This window comes from Vanacampus margaritifer, chromosome 10, assembly GCF_051991255.1.
Source record: "Vanacampus margaritifer isolate UIUO_Vmar chromosome 10, RoL_Vmar_1.0, whole genome shotgun sequence".
Lineage (NCBI taxonomy): Eukaryota > Metazoa > Chordata > Actinopteri > Syngnathiformes > Syngnathidae > Vanacampus > Vanacampus margaritifer.
In genome coordinates, this window is record NC_135441.1 from 23,322,331 (window position 1) to 23,339,664 (window position 17,334).

Sequence of the window (17,334 nt, forward strand, 5' to 3'; positions counted from 1 at the left end):
CTAATTAAAAACAAAACACCGAAACACCCTAGAAACTACTTAAAACTAACTAAATAAAAAAAAATAAAAAAACTGAAAAAGAAATAAAAAGTAAAAAAAAGAAAAATTATCCAAAACTGTTTCATTGGCATATGCATTCCTTTGTTGTAATTAGTTCTGTGGAATTTTTGCTGTAGTTTTTCTTTTTAAAACTTGACCAGACCCAAACATGGTGGATTTTGTAGTTTGAGGAGTCACTAGTAAGTTTAAGGGCCTAACCTAACCCGAACTGAAGTAGCGTGAGAACCACTGAAATGTCACACATTGCTTCGCTGCCTTCTATCAACGAGGAGCTCTTTCCTTTGTTTGACTGTGAACCTGACATAGAGAACAATATGTCTGATTATAAAGCAGCCACTTCTGATGAGTGCGATCGCAGTTCTATCACAGACGAATTACACCGGCGAAAATATCACACACACGGCAGGTACGTTTGGACTTTTTCTGATGATGTTCGGTTTTACAAGTACCGAAAAATGCTTCGAAATTTTTATTTTTTTATTTCGCTGAAATTAAGGCAGAACTTAATGCGTGACGTTATTTTGGATGATAGAAATGATTTGTCAGTCCAAATGTGTTATCTTAAGTATAAACTAAATAATAGAAGATTAGGCCAATCAGTAAGAATTTAGGTGGTCTCCATTGCTTGTTTGTAAAATGAACTGACACATAAACTGCGAGCAAATTTGGAGATAACAATAGGGCTGAATTAGACCAAAACAAACCCACTGCAGTAATTGCCTCTCACATTGTGACAGTCAGCGAATATAAAAAAACTGTTGCATTCCTCTAAACAGTCATGTCTTTCTTGGAGACCGCCTCACTGTCTGCACACAGCGCAACAGTATTCAGGTAGACTGACGGTATTTTAGGAGCTACATCCTTTAGATAAGATGGGCCTAAAGAATTGGCTGGCCTTTCAACATTTGGATCTCTTATCTTCTGCACCACGGGAGATTACATTGACTGCATAAGTGACAATGGGGGTGCTGCGCTTCAAAAAGTTGACCGGTACCTCAAATCAACTGATTTACTATGATTGGCTGTTCCAATAACTGTTTTTGAGAGTTTTTTTTTAAACAATTTTTCATTGGCTATAATGTAACTAGAAATAATCTGTTTAATCTGATGCATAATTTTCAAATTCTCCTTTTAACACTTTTCCCTTTTCACATTAAATTCACTGTTTTCATTTTGAATAACATTATAACACAAATTAGGGTATTGACTAACTGAAGGTATGAATTATGTATCATGAAATATCCATCCATCCATCCATCCATTTTCTTTACCGCTTGTCCTCACAAGGGTCGCGGAGGTTGCTGGAGCCTATCCCAGCTGGCTTCGGGCAGTAGGCGGGGTACACCCTGAACTGGTTACCAGTCAATTGCAGGGCACACAGAGACGAACAATCATACTCACAATCACACCTATGGACAATTTGGAGTGTCCAATCAACCTGCCATGCATGTTTTTGGAATGTGGGAGGAAACCGGAGTACCCGGAGAAAACCCACGCAAGCACGGGGAGAACATGCAAACTCCACCCAGGAAGGCCGAAGCCCGGACTCGATCTCACGTCCGCAGCACTGGGAGGCGGACGTGCTAACCAGTCATCCACCGTGCCGCCCGTATCATGAAATAAGATATACAAAATCAACACTTTCACATTATTTACCTATTAATCCTACTCTCTTAACACTCCTTGCTGGTTTTCATTTAAAAGATGCAAATAGTCGAAGAAAATACAACATGAAGTCTTACAAGTTATCAGGCATGCTGACAGTAATGTGAACTTTAGAGGCTTATTCTTAATTTATAATTGCATCATTCATTAATAAAGTTGGTCTTTCTGACTTGCGTTTCCCATTTAACCCAGTTTATGCATGGTTCAACTAACTGAAGTAGAATTAAATGGATACAATTCAGAATAAAAAACCTGCTGTTTATATGAAAGGTCTTCACTAGACACACACGCACACACACCGCCAATGGTAATTGAATTGCTACAATTAGAAAGTCGGCCAATTCAATCTTTTCAATTAAAATTTAAAACGGCAGGAATGAAAAGAAAATACGCAGTAACTGGGACACATGCGGTCAGGCTCTGTCAAATCTAAATTATTTTTTTACTCGCCTAATTCAAAGTATCAAGCATGTCCTCCAGTTAGCGATGCGTAATTGTCAAATATTACGCGCAACATAAAATTAGCTCCCCCCCTCCTTCCCAAGTCTCAAGGACGGGCCAGTATCTCCAGCTTTGCAGTCGTTCAAGAAGATTTACAGTATCTCACAAAAGTGAGCACACCCCTCACACTTCTGCAAACATTTAAAAAAGACATTCTCCTTTAAACCCGGCAACAAATGTGAGTACACCCCTAGGTGAAAATACCCAATTGAGCAAAATTAGTCAATTTCTCTCCCCATTGTCGTGTGACTCGTTAGTGTTACAAGGTCTCAGGTGCGAATAGGGAGCAGGTGTGTACAATTTGTCATTACAGCTCTCATACGGTTGCCCACAATTCAAGCCTTCTTTGTCATGAGCTACATTTAAAGAGTTGAGAATAAGGTTATGTCATCAACGACTAAGTTTAGAGACAGACTGGTATTATAATAATTGTAAGGCTTTAGCACTTCCCCAAATGGAAAAGCTCGACTCATACAAGAATAATCCAATCAGCCATCTACTGTGTTGAAATGTCATCCGTTAATTGGATCGCTTTCGTGAGCATGATCTCAACCAAATGACAGCGGCCTGAATGCAAAAGGCTGATGTCTGTAATGTGTAAGGAATTAATTGAAGAGTACCAAGCAAACAGCAGAGGCATGCACTGACTCACAAGTGCTTGCACTTTTATATGTGCAGTCACCCACACCTGTATAAATATGTGACTCGGAGGTTAAATAAATTAGCGGAAGTGTTCGTTTGGAATGTGTAATGTGGTTAGAAAAGAATAGACATTGTCAGTGTTGAGTCACTGAATGGTATAAACACAAAGAACAACAAAATAAAATACAACAGTACATCAAGTTACAACACGGTGTTGTTAATAGAGATCCGGACGTCATGTGACTATTTCACTGAACACGCCACCTGTGGCAGGAAAGTATGGGCGCCGGGTTAATGGACTGCAACGGCGAGGACGGCTAAAACTAGCGTTTACTCCGCGAGGCTGGTAAGTGGAATCCCTTAAACCTCAAAAAAAAAGGCTTTACAAGTTTGTACAATCCGGATTTATTTCCCCTTTATGGTCAAAATGCTATCGAAGTTAGCAGTTTCACGCAAGTCTTGGCAGTGTCATTTAGGTACATTAGCAGCTTAGCATCAGCTAATTTGGCCGCCGTCATTTATACCGTAAAAAGTCTTTATGGTTTTGGTCAGTTATTAAATCAAACGGTGTAATATCTTTTAAACCGTAGCAGCACAAAAGTAATTATTTCCCCCACATTTGGCGTGTGGTAACTTGCCTGAAGCTAGCCTGCTACGGTAAGTTAGCATCTGCTGATTCGGCCACCATGTATAAAGTGCCCAATCATCAAACTATACAATGGAGCTACAGCTACACGACTAAACTGACTCACCTGATATGAAGTGATCGCGACACAAGCAATGAGGAGGATTCCAAATCCTCCGTCTTGCGGTTTACCCTTTTTGTGGCTTGACGCGTTTTCTATGCCCGCCAAAACGGCTGCGCTAACGTTGGAATAACATCTCCAGAAATAGTAGTGTTAACTAGTGTATCAGAAGTTTACAACATTAACCAGACTACAGTAGCTTGGAAACGCCTTCCAAGGCTGAGAAGTGAGCAGATGAATTCTACTCGGCAGTTTTTCTATCCTTTTGCTCAATTTTGTCTCCTCTTGTTTGCTTTTTTTCTGGCCAGCGCGTTTTCGTTCAGACTTTCATTGGGTGCCACTCGACGATTTGACAGGTTTGCAGGTCTGCCTTTGTCTGATGTGAAAAGAACTGTGACAAAGTGTAGTTCACCCCAGGCTACTGTCAAATTGTCACTTTTTCTAAACTTCAAATTTCCCCGTATCAGACCGTCTCAAAAGTGAGATTACATGTCATTGCAAAACAAGGAATGCCACTCTTTTTTTGTTTTCACTTCATCTCGAGAGGTTTCGGCTACTTTTACTGCATTTGCCTCGTTCCAGACTTTTCCACCTCATTTATCTCACCCATGATGCCTTTTCTGTCAGTTCATAATGCATTATTTTCCATAATATGCACCCAAAATGTAGTCTTCGTACTATATTCAAAGAAGTTCTTTTATCCTATTGTTTTGGCCCAGTGGCCTTGGGTTCAGGCTTTTCCCTCTGTTTCTTGTCTCCCATGGAGTTTGCACAGCCAGAGGACAAGAAAGTGTCAGAAACGTTAAAACAGCTTCCTGACTGCTCCTCTTGGCTGCAAGCGGCAGGAGAAAACAAAAGCCAACAACAGTTGCATCTTCCTGTTTTTAGAGAAACATGACTAGGGGCCACAGTTCAGTTTTACAAAAACGTTGCCAAACGAGAAGATGAATACAAATTGATGAATAATTTAAATTCATTTATTTATTTATTATGTATTAGTGCTGTCAAAGTTAAAGCTTTAAAAAAAAATTGATTATTTATATATATATATATATATATATATATATATATATATATATATATATATATTAGGGGTGTGAATTGCCTAGTACCTGGCGATTCGTTCCGTATCGCGATTAATAGGTCACGATTCAATTCAATACGATTAATCCCGATATGGATCTCCAAGTTGATTATTGTGATTATTTTTTAACTCAAATTTACAAAATACTAAATCAGTAAACTTGTACATGTACAAAGTAAGATTTTTATGAAAATATATTGTATTTAACAAACAATCTGTTTCTTGTTTAAACAGCATTGAAATAAAATATTAAAGCTTAATTTTTCATTAATATAACATCCTTCCATGCCTAACGTGTGAACCCTAACCCTAAGTAAGACGTATTGTTGAATATTTCCATTAAAAAAATTGATGTCTAAACATCGATTCAGCCGCATAGCGGATCGTTTCAAGAATTGCGTGCTGTCATATCGCGATATATTGCCGAATCGATTTTTTTAACAACCCTAATATATATATATATATATATATATATATATATATATATATATATATATATATATATATTTGAAAAAAATTACATAGGCGCTTATTTATAACCCTAATAATAAAATATATATATATATATATATATATATATATATATATATATATTTGAAAAAAATTACATAGGCGCTTATTTATAACCCTAATAATAAAATATATATATATATATATATATATATATATAAAGTTGAAAAAAATTACATAGGTGCTTATTTATAACCCTAATAATAAAAAATAAATATATATATATATATATATATATATATATATATATATATATAAAGTTGAAAAAAATTACATAGGCGCTTATTTATAACCCTAATAATAATAATAATAATAATAATAATAATAATAATAATAAATAAATATATATATATATATATAAAGTTGAAAAAAATTACATAGGCGCTTATTTATAACCCTAATAATAATAATAATAATAATAATAATAATAATAATAATAAATATATCTATATATATATATAGATGTAGATGTGCGAGGTTAGGAAAAGGAAAGAGGGCCATGTTACAGAAACGGCAACCAGGCATGAGACGATATGTCAGAATACTCTCCTAATAGGTCAGTGTTACCTTGAGAAGTAGGTCTGGACACTGTAAGCTATTTACAGTCCAAGTGTTATTCCACATTTTTAATAGGCTCGAATGGGGCTCTCTACTCATTAATCAGGCCAAGAAAAGACACCATAATTAGACGAAGAGATGAGAACAGGAACAAGGAGGAGCAAAGCGACGCCAAGCCGGGAAAATAAGGTTTATTCAAGCTTTGTGGCTCCCACTCTCATTGACATGGAATCTTCTAAAACATCTAGGGAGCAATGAGAGTGACACCTTTCACCAAAAGCCAGCTAGGAAATGCTTCCCGACACCCACAACAGGATGAGCATTCACAGAAAATGGATGGCTAAATCATTTCCTCCCAAGAAAATACCTGAATTTAAAAAGCCACTAAATGTCATATCTTAACCAGTTACTCGTTGTTTTGACTTTGTCTCAGGTGGGCCCTAAAGAAAAGAGATAGCGTTTAATTACACCTTCATACGTGACACATTCCTTGAATATAAATGACGATTGTGGCTGCAAGAACTAAAGCCTATAAGGATCAGAAACACAATTATCGAGCACTTTTTGGGTGTTCAGGTTGCTGTTGTGCCAAAAAACAGAGTGTGTATCCTAATGATACATTTTTATCAGTTAGCATATTTTATGGAGATTTAAGTCCATTTGCCCGTGTTACACGTTGCTTTCTACGCAGTATTATGCCAACACCCCCCGCAGGGTTTAAGGAACACACCAAGTTGAATTTTAATCTCATATTTTCTCCCTTTCTTTTCAGTATTAAGAGAAAATGATCTGCTACTAGAATGTACAACATACTTTGGTTTACTGAGCAAAACATGTTTATATTGCAAACAATTTGATTTTACCACAATACAGACTGCTATGCCCCTTGATACACTGACTCGCATTCTATTTTGTTTTGAAACATTTTCAAATCAAAAGCAACGCTCACACGTTTGCTTTGTGTTGAGAAAACCTGTCAGTCGCCCGCTGTTATCTGGTTAATTGCGTGTCGGAGGAATTCTCACAAGCTAGACTGAGCTCAAATATCCGATTTAATCTTTAATTTGCTTGTCCCGTGTGAAACAATGAGGACACGCAAAAGTGCACAAAGTATAGCGGGATGAGAACATTTTAGATTTTTCAAAACACATAAATTTGGGTGGATCAAAGTTATTATTGTGTTTTAAGTCCATAATATAGAAATGTAGAATCACATCATGAATGGAGGGTACTTTCCGATAACACTACTTTTCCGTACAAATTAAAAAAAAATAAATCACGCTTCCCGGATTCAAGTATCCTTTTTATTCATTTATCTTTTAATTACAATTAATACTTTGTAATTTTCACATAATTTATCTTTCAATTCACTTTATAAGCATTCAGCTTTCAGCATTCCCACGAAATTCCTGCAGAAATTGCACTTAGTCTAGTAAATTCTATGCAGCTCCACTTGTCTAAATACAAAATTGTAGTTAATATTTCGTTAGTAATAATTTTTCCAGAGAGAAAAAAATATATATATAGCGTTAGTAAAATAGGAGTTAAGTAGCAAAATCCGGCAGTTTTTATGAATATTAGAAGGCAGACATTTTGCCACTTACTGTCGAGTTAAAATGACGTCTCGGGTAACAACCAATCGCAGCTCAGCCTCAAAAAACAGGTGAGCTGTGATTGGTTCTTGCCTTAGCCCTGAGTAACTGTGATGTCATCTTCAGTCGATGGCAAGTGGCAAAATGGCCGCCCCGGCTGGATTTTGCTTCACAACTCATATTTCACAAATGTAATGTTAATCATAATGTCATGTTTAGATTAATGAGGTCACGTGTAACATATTATTGTCAAGAAATGTTTAAGGTTGACTTTAACTCATTCGCTGCCATTGACGACTATAGACGTCAAAAATTCATTTGAACTATTTCTATTTAACATTTTTCCCACTTTTGTTAACAAAAGTATGAAAACCTTTTTTTTTATTGTACATTTAGAACAGATATACAATTTGCAGTCAAGAAAGATTGACTTCCCCTTTAGGGATGATTGGGGGAGCGTATTATACACGGGTGCGTGTTATACTCGGAATTTTACAGTATGTAGATAGCATCATAATTGCTGGTTGTATCTACTTCCATTTAAAGTTGTATACTGAATATTAAGATGCTAAAGTGGCTGTTGCAGTTCAAAGTGTTAACAGCATCTGATTGCTTATAATCAGATGTCCCCGTTGCCAGTGGGCGACTTGTGCCATGTTGCGGCTCTCTTGTGTGCCACCCACGCAGAAAGCGTTGCTGCCGCAGTGCTGCTTAGCCCTACCTTTTTTTTGCACTCTGGTTGTCTTTCAGTCAAACGAACACACCATAGCAAAATGCGATTAGCAAGGAACAAAGAACACAGAAGAAAAAAAATATAGCACATTTTCTTATGCCCGTATTTTTAGCCCTGCCTTAATTAATCCTCAATTCTGATAATGTTTTACTCAAATGGAAAGATTTATGCTTGAATGTGTGTTCTTGTCGTGAAATAACTGTGCTGGTACCCAAAATATGAATTACTTGCACTTATTTTTTTCATCTGGAGCCTAGTAACTAGTGGATGAGCACACACCCACGTCTATCAGCAAACACACACACAAAACATCACAGTCACAGTCAGAAGCACACTGTTTACCTGCAGTCATTTTAATTTCCCTCCCACTAGCTCGTCACCACTGGCGGTGGCAATGCATTTTCATTCCTCACCTCCTCCTTCAAACACAAGGGCAAACTCTATTTGTTTCTTTTTTTCTCTCCGTTCGCTTTATATCCGCCTGTAACTATGAAGCAATAATTTGCAAATTATACCATTTTTCTTCTTTGTTAAGGAAGACATTAAGGTGTTTTGTTGATATTCCCTCTGGCGCAGCTCCATCTAGTGGATGCTCAATGCAACCCCAGCCACTACCGTAGCTTCTATTATGTGCGCCCTATAATGCGGTGCACCTTATATATGGAGAACGTTTTTTTTTTTGTTTTTTTTTTAAATGTAATTTATTGAAGGTGCGCCTTATAATCCGATGAGCCTTATAGTGTGAAAAATACGATATATTTAAATTTCCTTTAATGCCACTATTTATTTTTAACATGCGATGAATTACTAGCCATTTCTTGGGAATTCCAGTTACAATGCAGCAGACACGTCCACGTCAAAATTTTGCAGTAATAAATCGACAACTTCTTAAAATAATCGCCTACGTATTTTTTTCCCAACTTTTTCAGGAAACACAAAAAAATTGAACCATCTGCATCATGGGGAGATGATTAAGGCAAAAAAAAAAAAAATTGGGGGCAAAAAATGACTATTATTATTTCAAGAGGATGACGAAATTGAACAGTAATCCATATATTTGTGTAGACGGGACAAGTTGTATTTTACAATTTTAAAAATGTGCAGAATTTCACAAGTTACTTCATGTTAAAGATTAGATAGCTCTTAATATGAAAAGAAAAATTTACTGAGCTGTCGCCAATGTCTTACAAATGCAATTATGCCCTCTAGTGGCAGAAAAATGACCTCAACACAATCAATATCACACTTGTTTTTACAGTACAATACATATATTTTTTTTAATTTTAACAAAATTTTATGAATTATTATGAAATCCCTATTAATGACTAAAAGATGCAGACATATTTCTATTAGTTAAACATTTTTTCCCACTTTCGTTAGCACGAGTATAAAAACTATTTTATTGTACATTTAGAACAGATATAAAAGTTGTGATTAATCACGAGTTACCTATTGAAGTCATGTGATTAAAAATGTTAATCGCCAGACACCCCTAATACACACACACACGCAAAGTATATAATTAAACTTGTTTATTTTTAATCTGATTATTATCTAAACCATTTATTCCAGAAAAAAAAGAAAAAAAGAATTGAGACAAATGTATCGTTGCATTATGCACAGATACACAGGTCCTCTCTGTCACACCCATGCCTGCTCATCCGCACTTCATGTCAAAGGCTTGAGAAGATTAAATAGGCCTTCACTTTGCAGCTTCAATCCGTCTCCTCTGATAAAGATCGTCGGTAGGAGCTATTGGAAGTGAGTGAGAGGCGATGGGGGGGTGGGGGGTGGGGGGTTTTGAGGTTATGGATAGAGACAAAGGCTAGACGTGATGTCGAGAAAGAGACGGCTAACATATTGTTTCAACATGCTCTTCACTCATGAGCTTGGCACTACTTATCACAGACATCAAGACGTGCAGAACACATAGGGGCAGCCCCACCCATGGGCAGATTCTGATGATCAGAATAGAAATAGATTTTTTTTTTTTTTTGCATGTTTAGAAATGCATTTTGACCATTTATCTCAATGTTTCTTACACATCCTTCAAATGGAGACTGAAACATTCATACTATTTCATCGTCCTTTTTACCATAGTGTACAAAGTCCCCAAAAATATTCACCAAATATGAAATTGCGACAATGTGGGAAAAAAATGATGAGCCCTCTGAAAAGAGACTATTTTGGTGTTCCGCTAATGTAACTGATGTTTCTCCATTTCAGCGTCTCTTGCAGCATACATATTATATTGTTCGGGCACATTTAAATTTTACATTGAATTGTGAATAGCCCCTGGAGGCAGCGACACAAAAGGCAAAATGAAATAAATATAAATGAAGCATGTTTAATTCTGGCTTTGACACTCTGCTAAGGCTGTGATCAATTCCAATTCAACAGAAATCCTCAAATAAAATAACGTATTCAAAGAATAGCCTATACTGTAATAGTCTATGTAACCCCTTAGTCATTTCTTTCCATGCTACATTTGCAATATGGATGAAAAACAGACAGTAATAATAATAAATGCATGTTAATAAAGGGTAGTCTATGTTGGCGTGCCAAATAAAATGAACACATAAGTCAAAAACAGCAGAAGCCAGTCTGTAATTCTGTGCCGTTTCATTACAGTTCAAATTGAATTGAAATAATTAATCCCAGGGTCAAACTGTCACCATTATAAGCATGACCAGCAGCAACATACAGGAAAAAGTGCAATAAACAATTTTATGGCAGTGTTTTGTTTAAGACAGCCAAAAAAAAAAGTTCAGTTGGCATGACTCGACTTTCTCAGTAATGCTGTAAAAGTTGCAGATTGTCAGCAAATGGAGAGGGCACTTTGCTGGAGGTTTAACAGAAGACAATATACAATTCAATCTGCCGCAGATTAGACAAAAAAGAGATAATTACACATATTATAAAATAAGGATGCAAATTTTTTTCTTCTCTGTATTTTAGGTCACGAGAGAATTATAGTCATTTTTACATCCTGTATCTCCAACATGACAACCAACAATAGAAATGACTACGAAGGTCAAAGCTGCTGCGTTCCCATCTTCCGCTTTTCCATTCCACGCAGACATCAGATTTTAAAAGCAACTAAACATTAGCAAGCGTGACACACAGCGAGAGCAACAAACCAAGACACAAAAGGAAATCGAAATCCAGGGAAAGGAAGATTTAGAAGGCTTGGCTTGATGATTCATTTACATGCTTAAACCCATTTTACACCGCCACCCCTGTTCATTCCTAAACAACAATGGTCAGTAATTTACCATGTGTTGATAAATTACACGGCTCTCGCAACAAGCAGAACACTGCAGCTCACTAATGAGAAAAAGCAAAAAAATGGAATATTGAGGGCAGGGAAGGTTAAGACATGGAGAAGATGGAAAAACAATACTGGTAATAGCGATGGACCTTGTCACGTTGAAGCATATTTTAATTCTACCTTTAAAATTATGGGGTTTGCAACGAGTGCATTGGTGAAATTTTCTTTCTTTATTTTTTGCTTTGTACTGTTGTACGCCATTGTGGGATGGAACACAGCCAACTCCCAGCCAATCGAAGCAGTTCCCCTCATTCATATTAAAGTCATTGCGAGTCTAAAATGGAGGCCTAGTGCATCTACACAGTCAATTATGTAGAGTAAATTTGACTCCATTTAGAGTGGGAACAAATAGACTCAGTTGGACTCAATTGGAATAAATAAATAAGTCACTCAAGGGTTAAGGAACAAACCACCAACACCACCTGCGCTATGCCCCTCCTATTGTTTGCTTATCTCCAAGAGGAGACCCAAAACCATGGTTTTGGTCTTGCTTAGAAAGATTCTCTCACACTGAAGGAGCTGTGTGGTTCACGGAGTAGATCCGCTGTGTCCCAAGCTGAAGGTTGTGAGTTTGTTCCTCAACCCTTGAGTGACTTTTTTAAATTCTCTATTTTACTCTCTTCCATATTACTCTAAAACTGAGTCCATTTGGTCCCCATCTAAATAGAGTCCAATTTACGACAGAATTGACTGTGTACAGATAGCATTCTATAACTAGCTAGAGATAAAGCAAGAGCTTGCTAGCTAACTAGCTAGATACTGTCTACATAAAATTCAGCGATCTTCACAAAATTATTTGGAAGCAAAATCGTTTTGCTGTAAATCTAGTATTAAAATATTTTCAGAATTTACTGTGTACCAAATTCACGCACATGCTAAACTAGACTGGCCCCGGCACAAAAATCACGATGTGCCCATTTTCACACCGTGTGCACGGGCGTATGTACGGAAAATTGGGGCCAAAAGTCTTTAGTCTGAAGAACTGGCAAACATAAAGTACTACTAACAAGTAGGGGAAATTGTTTTTTTTTTTTTAAATATAAACTAAGTGGTATTGATGAGTAGGAAAAGTGTTCCAGTTCATACAAAGTACAAAAGAAAAAAACGAATCAACAAAGCGCTAATGTATGCAAACAAACCGAGACTAAAGGATGAAGGAGTAGAACAAGGAACTTAGAGGTAAAAACAAGGAGCACAAAAAACATTGCATAAGAGCAACATTTATTTTTTTTAACTTCATTTTATGGACAACAAATACAAATTGACTCTTGCCAATTTGTTTTTCCTATAGGTGCTTCCATGTTAAATTCAATTTCACATCTGTTCAGAGAGCCCTGTAGCACATCAGAAAACCGCCATTCCTTATGTTTCCTTTTACGCAATGTAATAAAAAGTTTAATACAGAGAAGGACAATTGGTACCTCAAGGCTGGAAAGAGGATAAAAATAGAAGATGCTCCAAAGTGTGGGCATTCTAATTACTGACTATTCACTTGTGAAGTGTGAGAGGTAAGAAGAGACAACAGGGACCATTTGAAATCCAACAGTGATTCTCAATCCCCCTATGCTCCACCAATCTCCCAACAAGCACACACATGCTCGTACACACGTGCACAAACACACAACGATACAATAGCTGTGAGCATAATTAAAAGGCCCCGAGGCAGAATCAGTCAGGCAGGTGTTTCTGTCGGGGCGCACTGAGCATTGCGAGCGGCTCACAGAGAAAACCGCGTGTCCCATCGACACAGCGGGATTATTTTTGGAGATTTCCCTTAGCCGCATGTTACCCACTGACTGACTTGCTCTGAACCACTGAACAATGTCAGCCACCCATTAAAAATGTTCTAAAAATAAAACATTTCACACCACTTGATCTAAATCCTCAAAAAGGTGCCACGGGATGTTGCTTTTCTTGGATTTTGGTAAACAGTTGACACAAAGTATTTACCCTAACACCCTAAGCCTACACATATATACACTAGGTGTGTCAAAATTAGTGCACTCATTTTGAGTTGAGTAATAATGCATATGTTTGTGGAGACTAGAGTCAAGATGTATTTTTCTTCAACTTTTTCAGGAAACACCAAAAAAATGGAACCATCTGCATCATGAGGAGATGATTAAGGCAAAAAAAAAATTGGGGGGAAAAAATTACTTAGGCAATTATTTCAACAGGGTGACGAAATTTAATAATAAAATCCATATATTTGTGGAGACGGGACAAGTTGTATTTTAAATTTTAAAAATTTGCAGAATTTCACAAGTTACTTCATGTTAAAGATGATAGCTCTTAATATAAAAAGAAAAATGCACAGAGCTGTCACCAATGTCTTACAAATGCAATTGTGCCATCTAGGGGCAGAAAAACGACAACACAAATCAATATCACACTCGTTTTTTTTTTACAGTACAATACATCTTTTTAAATTGTATTAATTATTAGGAAATTACTGTATCAACGACTAAAATGCAGACATATTTCTATTCAACATTTTTCCACTTTTATGTTATGAGTATGAAAATTATTGTACATTTAGAATGGATATAAAATTTGTGATTCATTTTGAGTTAACTATTAAAATCATGCAATTAATTATGATTAAAAAATGTAATCGTCTGACACTAATATACACACATATACCATACATACACTCACACATATATAGTACAGTATTTACAAGGCCATGAAAAAGCATTTCCCCATCCTTTGTTTTTTTTTGCGTATTTATTACACTTAAAGGCGTTTTCAAACTGCTTTCAATATTTGACCTCCCCCGTCGAAGCCACGCCTCCTCATTAACATAAACCTGCACCACACATGCACTGTAAGATTGTGCACGCTAAACAAGCCGTTCCTAGCCAACGCTGCTAGCATTGCTAGCATAACTTATTAATGATGGAGTGTTGTTTTTGTTGCCCTTGTTTTGTCTCAAGAGCAGCCCGATTCCTTCTTTTTAAGTTTTGTTGCTAACAGGAGGAAAATAATGTGGCCCAGCATTGCAAGATTCATCTTCAGGCAGAAATAGTGTAGCAGTAAAAGAAGTCAGAGGCATTTTCAGAAGTGTACCAAGACCTTAAAAGATCAATTATCCACCATCTCAAAATTGCATATTGCCAATTGTTTGAAGCGGTTTGTCACCCATGTCAACACAGGCAAGCTCACTATTATTTCTGATAAAACTCTCACTTTCTGTTAATAGCTTAAAATTAAAAATATCTCATTCATTGCCATTGACTGCTATAAACGTCAAAAATCCATTTTAACTGGTTGGTTGTGAAATAGTTAAAGTGGCCCTGAAGTGGATCTCAGAAGTCTTAAATTTGGCTTCTGGTGAATTTGACGAGTTACTCCATAGATGGATGAAAGTATTGTCTTTGTGGGAGCTCAGGCACCTGTAGGCTCCCTCAACCCCTAAAAACCTGATTTAGATCCTTTTGCATAAAATGAGCACCACATAGTTGAATATCATCTTTTTTGAGCCAACATCCTCATGCTGTGATGTGAAATTGAAAAGTGAAGCCCATTTTGCATATCTGGACGGAGTCTGAAGCTGCTCACCTGGAATATGCCGAGGGGACACTCTAATTTATCAGATAGTAGAATACTATCTTGAATGAGATGATGAGGGCTCTTATTATAATAATAATAATAATAATAATAATAATAGTTGTCAATATTACGATTTCAATACTTTTTAAGGCTATATTTCATTTGTTTCAAGTTTTTTTTTTACTGAGCTTTTGGTCCCTATTTTCATGCCCAGCTCAAGTCTAGCGCAAAGCATAGTCAAACTTTTGGTGGAAGTTTTTTTTCTTTTCGTATTTTTCCAGGCCATCGCGGATAGAATAGCACATTTTGAGCCGGTGTGGGAGGGAATGCAGCCGACTCCTGGCCAATCGAAGCGGCTCCTCTCATCAGCAGAGAGGCACACAAATTGACAAACACACTAAAACTAGACTTGCACCCGCACGGAAATCAACATGCGCCTATTTTTACACCGGGGACATAATCAGGTTAAATCAATAAAATGAAAAAATAATAATAATGATAAGAATTGTAATTGGGGTAATCCAAGCATAGTCTAATTTTTGGTGGAAGTTTTTTTTCTTTTTCGTATTTTTCCAGACCATCGCGGATAGAATAGCACATTTTGAGCCGGTGTGGGAGGGAATGCAGCCGACTCCTGGCCAATCGAAGCGGCTCCCCTCATCAGCAGAGAGGCACACAAATTGACAAACACACTAAAACTAGACTTGCACCCGCACGGGAATGAACATGCGCCTATTTTTACACCGAGGACATAATCAGGTTAAATCAATAAAATGAAAAAATAATAATAATGATAAGAATTGTAATTGAGGTAATCCAAGCATAGTCTAATTTTTGGTGGAAGTTTTTTTTCTTTTTCGTATTTTTCCAGACCATCGCGGATAGAATAGCACATTTTGAGCCGGTGTGGGAGGGAATGCAGCCGACTCCTGGCCAATCGAAGCGGCTCCCCTCATCAGCAGAGAGGCACACAAATTGACAAACACACTAAAACTAGACTTGCACCCGCACGGGAATGAACATGCGCCTATTTTTACACCGAGGACATAATCAGGTTAAATCAATAAAATGGAAAAAAAAAATAATAATAATCATTGTAATTGGGGTAATCTTTGAATTATTTATGTTTTGGCAAATGATTTCAAAATTCAATTCGACAATTATTACAGCTGCTCACATTGAACATAAAATGCATGTCTTTGTTTGGCCTCATATTCTTCTCGGATGGTCATAACGGATCTACTCTGACCTGCTCATGGTTTTTATCGTGTATGACGTGTGCGTCATCATCGTCGTCATCATCATCATCATCACGAAGAGCTGCAAACTTTTCTACTGGCACTTTCTCATTCAGGAAGGCGCTGAGAGGGAAAATGCCCATGAAGCATCCTGTTAGCCTGCTAGCCCGAGGGTGGCTATGCTTATGTGCTACTTTGGCAGACAACGTGAGATTTCTGTAAGCATGTGTTTGGATTGTAATGTATTGTCACTGGATTGCATCATCAGCGTTGTTCAGAGCCTAACAAATACTGTATCCAGTTTTAATGTGAATATTCTTTCACCGTTTCGTATCATTCCCCCACCCCCAGCATACCGAACACTTCAAATCAATTCTACGGGTGTTTAGACCTTCAGAGGCATTTGGTGATCTTCATTTCATATATCATGAGAAATGAAGCCGTGTCTTGTTTTCTCCAAACAAACAAACATCGCAAAGAAGGGAATTTTCAGAAAGTGTCTTCAGAGATCTGCTTCTGGTGGCTTGAAAATCATGTTTAATACATAAGGCATGCTGTGTTAGGTAGAGTTTGTGTGTGCCGTTTAGAAGAATGCAAATTGGATCCGGTTTGAATTTATGTGCTTGCTTTTGCACCGACAATAGGTTTAGTTTGTATTGCAACACCACGTGGTCATGTGAGGCTTGCTTCAGGTGAGTACTAAAACGTGTTTTAAAGCATAACAACCTCCGTGTGAATTCATGAGTATGTTGAAAAAAGGAATGGGGGGGAAAAAAAACATGGTCTATGGAAATGTGAAATCCTCCTTGTGTGTTAACATTTCCCTTAAGGGGAAAAACTACCATGTGGCACTTGAGATGTGTGTATTTGTCTGGAAACATGTAAATGTGTTAAAACCCGCGTCCTGCCAGGAAATATTTTAGTCTTTTCCCTATTGTTCATTTTAGCCAGGACGACATTCTTTAAAATATATATTTTTTTAAATTGTAATAACTGTAAACAATGCTGACACATTAGACTGTGACCAGAATATGATTTAATTTTTCAAGCATTTTTTTTTTAAATACAATGTTGGGCGAACTGCAGTTTATCCCAGATGACATTGGGCAGGAAGTGACGGTG